Source organism: Balaenoptera borealis, assembly GCF_965194805.1.
Source record: "Balaenoptera borealis genome assembly, chromosome: 1".
NCBI lineage: Eukaryota > Metazoa > Chordata > Mammalia > Artiodactyla > Balaenopteridae > Balaenoptera > Balaenoptera borealis.
The window spans coordinates 42535336-42541004 of NC_138860.1; the positions used below are offsets into that span (position 1 = coordinate 42535336).

General features: G+C 39.3%; 1 protein-coding gene across 8 annotated transcripts in view; it reads right to left on the reverse strand.

Annotated features, from left to right (window-relative positions):
- The window catches only part of LOC309632885 (uncharacterized protein), a 197649-nt gene that overhangs the window by 50075 nt on the left and 141905 nt on the right, over positions 1 to 5669 (reverse strand). The window lies entirely within an intron of this gene.

Here is a 5669-nt window from a genome sequence, read left to right on the forward strand (position 1 = left end):
CCCTCCTTCCCTCTCTCTCCTTCCTTCCTTTCTTATTTCCTTCTTTCCTCCCTCCTTTCCTTCCTCCTTTCCTTCCTTCCACGGCCTCAGACCAATCACCAAGTGCTTGCTCTACATGCTATAATCTACTTGCTTTGAATAAGTTTTACTAAAATTATACCCATACAAAAATGGTTGATGCCAAGTGTTGAACCAAATGTTGAGCCAAGAATTAAAATGCAGTCAGTTAAAGAAGCACCTTAAGTGGACATTTCCCGAATTCAATGTTTTCTTTCTTTTTAAAGCCACACATTACTTTTTTTTTTTTTATATCTTTATTGGAGTATAATTGCTTTACAGTGATGTGTTAGTTTCTGCTGTACAACAAAGTGAAGCAGCTATATATATACATACATCCCCATATCCCCTCCCTCTGGAGCCTCCCTCCTACCCTCCCTATCCCACCCCTTCTATGTCGTCATAAACCATCAAGCTGATCTCCCTGTGCTATGCATCAGCTTCCCACTAGCCATCCATTTTACATTTGGTAGTGTATATATGTCAGTGCTACTCTCTCACTTCGTCCCAGCTTCCCCTTCCCCCCCATGACCTCAAGTCCATTCTCTACATCTGCGTCTTTATTCCTGCCCTGTCACTAGGTTCATCAGTACCGTTTTTTTAGATTCCATATATGTGCATTAGCATCCGGTATTTGTTTTTCTCTTTCTGACTTACTTCACTCTGTATGACAGACTCTAGGTCCATCCACCTCATTACAAATAACAATTTCGTTGCCTTTTATGGCTGAGTAATATTCCATTGCATATATGTGCCACATCTTCTTTATCCATTAGTCTGTTGATGGGCATTTAGGTTGCTTCCATGTCCTGGCTATTTTAAATAGTGCTACAATGAACACTGTGGTACATGTGTATTTTTGAGTTATGGTATTCTCAGGGTATATGTCCAGTAGTGGGATTTCTGGGTCATATGGTAATTCTATTTTTAGTTTTTTAAGGAACCTCCATACTGTTCTCCATAGTGGCTGCATCAATTTACATTCCCACCAACAGTGCAAGAGGGTTCCCTTGTCTCCACACCTTCTCCAGCATTTGTTGTTCGTAGATTTTCTGATGATGCCCATTCTAACTGGTGTGAGGTGATACCTCATTGTAGTTTTGATTTGCATTTCTCTAATGATTAGTGATGTTGAGCATCTTTTCACGTGTTTGTTGGCAATCTGTATGTCTACTTTGGAGAAATGTCTATTTAGGTCTTCTGCCCATTTTTGGATTGGGTTGTTTGTTTTTGTGATATTGAGCTGCATGAGCTGCTTGTATATTTTGGAGACTAATCCTTTTCAGGATTATTTTCTCTCATTCTGAGGGTTGTCTTTTCATCTTGTTTGGATTGGAAGAATCAACATTGTGAAAATGACTATACTACCCAAAGCAATCTACAGATTCAATACAATCCCTATCAAATTACCAATTGCATTTTTCACAGAACTAGAGCAAAAAATTTTATAATTTGTATGGAAACACAAAAGACCCCGAATTGCCAAAGCAATCTTGAGAAAGAAAAACGGAGCTGGAGGAATCAGGCTCCCGGACTTCAGACTATACTACAAAGCTACAGTAATCAAGACAGTATGGTACTGGCACAAAAACAGAAATATAGATCAATGGAACAGGATAGAAAGCCCAGAGATAAACCCATGCACATATGATCACCTTATCTTTGACAACGGAGGCAAGAATATACAATGGAGAAAAGATAGCCTCTTCAATAAGTGGTGCTGGGAAAAATGAACAGCTACATGTAAAAGAATGAAATTAGAACACTCCCTAACACCATACACAAAAATAAACTCAAAATGGATCAAAGACCTAAATGTAAGGTCAGACACTATAAAACTCTTAGAGGAAAACATAGGCAGAACACTCTATGACATAAATCACAGCAAGATCCTTTTTGACCCACCTCCTAGAGAAATGGAAATAAAAAGAAAAATAAACAAATGGGACCTAATGAAACTTAAAAGCTTTTGCACAGCAAAGGAAGCCACACATTACTTTTAAATTGAGTCTAGTGCCTGCACGTGGTTTAATGGGCTCTGAGTCCTTCAGCCTGGGTGGAATTCAGCTCCACCACTTCTAACTCTATGACCTTGAACAAAAGGCTATTATTTCTTCACTTCTGAAAATAGTGATAATAATGCTATCTCATTAAGCTACTGTGAGGATAATATTAATCAACACATATAAAGCAGTTATAAAAGGACCTGACATCTCTCAAGTGTTTAACAAATATTATCTATTATCATTAAATTAGTCTTAAGTTTTTATTGAATACCTATTATGTGCCTAGAACTTTGCTAGGCAAGTGAGGTGTGGGAACAAACTAATTATTGTTGAATGACCTTTCTTACTGAATTGATTGACTGGGTAGATGTTTCAGAGCCCTACGAACAAGGCCTTGCAGGGCACCCATTGTGTATGCCAACTGTGAGGCATGTGACACCAGAGTTTGAGATGCCATTGTCATGACTAGTAGCTGTCATCTTGAGCATCTGTGATTTCTTCCAATTTCATTTGACTCCTTATGAAAACCTGATAGAGACCACTGTGCAATAATCTTCCTCATGAAGCAACACTGGGGTGTATTTATAAAGAATAATGGACTTGAATATATCCACACCTTCCCATTATTTTCAAGGACAGCCTTGATTCCTTCCATCTTTTCAAGTTATGGCCAGGAGGAAGATCACTTCACCCAGCCTGCTCAAAGTGTACCCCTTGTGCACTGGTATAGGTAAGTAGGAAAGCAATAAATGCCTGTTGAATGAAACCATTAGGCTCCCAGGCCAACTGAGGTAACACATTTTCAAACACACCAAGATATTGCTTCTGTGTCCCATCACTCCCCCAGGTAGATGGCTCACATGCTTGCTGCCTTCTCTGGTAGAAATCTTCTTGCATTCCCTCAGTGACTGCCTCAATACACAGCAAGAAGTGCAGTCCAGGCAGTATTCAGGCCCAACCTTGGTTCTGCTCAGAAACAATCCCACCAGCACACCTGCTACCTCCTCACTGGTATCAGCTCATCAGAACGACTGCTTACCAGTAGGTCATTGGTCTCTCAAGGGTTTGGAAAAATGAATAGTAACTTCTTCTTTTTCTTTTTTTTGCTTTAAAATTAAATTCTCCACTTTTTATTTTTTTAATTTTTTTTAAGATTACAAACCAGTTACTTTATGTTACTACCTTGTGCTTTTACAATTTTTTTGAATGAAAGATTCTTTAAATTCTATAGTTCTTCACAATTTTCAAAAGTTTCACATAGATTTCATATAATCCCATAATAACCCTTTTTTTGCCCCTACCCCTATATTGTCCCTCCCCCCTTCCCTCTCCCCTCTGGTAATCACTAGTTTGTTCTCTCTATCTGTGAGTCAGCTTCTTTTTTTGTTTTATTCACTAGTTTGTTGTATTTTTTAGATTCCACATATAAGTGATATCATACAGTATTTGTCTTTCTCTGTTTGACTCCGTAGCTTCTTATTTCAAAAATATTTGGGACTCTTGGTCAGAGAATCATGTTGAAACATGTTTTGACAGAGCCTCTCTTTGCAATTACCCTTCCTTCCCACTGAAACAAGCATTCCTCACATATGCTGAGTTCTGCAGATTCACAGAGCACTTCAAAATCAGTTATTTCATCTTCACAACCACCATGTACCTTAAGCAAGATATATATATCAATAATAATAATAATAATATTAATAATAAAAACTTTTATTGAGAGCTTCCTTGGTGCCAGTTACTGCACCAAATGCTTTATATGGATTAGCTTAGTTGTCATAACAACAACTCTGATTATTCTTGTTAAAAGATGAGGAAACCAAAGCTCAGAGAAAGTAAGTGACTTGTCCATTTTACAGACGCAGAACCAGGCTCCCCAAGGCCCTTTCTAAGGCGCCATGCTGTTTCTCAGTGTCTCCAAGTCACCCATGGGGTCTGAGACCACTTTGGTGCCACTTTGGGGGCTCACTGTCCCAGCCTAGAAGAAGTCAGTCACAGTGGTCCATCAGTTGTGCCTGCAGGCCATGGTTTGTGCACACACACAAAGATATCTCATAACCAAAGGCAAAGGGCATGATCCTAGTTGGCAATGACTAAGGGATCCTTTGCCTCTGAGGCGAGAGCTCAAATCTACAACTAGTAGCGCCAGTTCCACTGGCGTGCTGTCTACATAATGCAAACCATGGTATTTGGCAATGGCTCTTAAACTTGGCACACTCCACACTCCTCCTGGACCCAAGAGATAACATAACCAAATGTTTTCTGGGGTTGTAAGAAATGAGTGTTTTGCAGGTAGGAAGAAATACAAACATCATCCCTATGGGAGCTCGCTCCATCCAATCCCAAGGGCAAAATCGCTCACTCTCTGCCGGCCCTTCAAAAGGTTAGATGTGAGCAAGGGCCCAGATAAATGGTCACAATGCAAACAAAGTCATGTAAATAAATGCATCTCTGATCGACGCAGGCTGGTGATGCCAAATATGCCATCTGCACCATTTCTCATGATGAGATTAATTTTTTTTTCCTGCATGTCCCAAGCAGTGAGAAGATGACCATCCTTATGCAGAACAAGGCATGCCTCATTTGACACTCTTGGAAATTTTTTTAAAATTTCAGATCCACAGAGAATCAGTAGCATTTGTGTTTTTCTAGGTAAGGTTGAAGTTGGAAGAAAGAAATCTCACTAGAAAGTAACAGGGCACATGTCCAGGGCCTGAGAAGGTACTTGCCATATACTCTGATTTTTAGAGGGTCTAGTTACCTCTGCAATCTAAGATTCCTCACCTTGCCCACTCACTCATTCACTTGACAAAAGCATTATTTGCATCTAATTATGTTTAGAGCAGTGTTAGGCATTATGGATGCAAAGGTAAGTAAAATATGGTGCTTGCCTTAGAGGGACATTCCTTGTGCTATGAGAATTTGCTTGGCATGATTTATGGATAACTTCTTGAAAAATAAAAATTAAGAGCCTGTACTCAGAATCACATGTAGAGCTTCTTATAAACACAAATGACCAGGTTTTACTCTTCCAATTACTTATCTATCTAAGGTAGGACTTGGGCATCTGTTTTATTTTAAAAAATGAAACAAAAATGAAACTTCTAGGTCAAAAGTCAGCAAACATTTTCTGCAAAGAACCAAATAGTAAAATTTTCAGTCTTGTGGGTCATACAGTTGCAACTCTTCACCCCTGCCATTGCAGCCTGGAAGCAGCTACAGACAATTTGAGAATACGAGGGTGTGGCTGTGTTCCAGTAGAACTTTATTATTACAAAAACAAGCAGCATGCTGGATTTAGCCTGTGGGCTATAGTTTTCCACCTCCCGTTCTAGATGATTCTTACGGGCAGTAGCCTTAAGATCTGCTTGTCTAGAAAATATTGTGACTTTGGAGGGTGTGTGACAGGCCCTGCCATAGATATGAAATGGAATAATGCTGCTTTTCCCATCTACATCACAGTACAGAAAACTATATTTTTAGCATTCCTTCAATGCAGTCTTTGTAGGCTTACATTGAATCTGATCAGACACTTTTCAAAGATCTATACTTAAGTGTCATTCTCACTGGAGGTAGGGAGTTTTACTAGATACACAGTTTAAACCA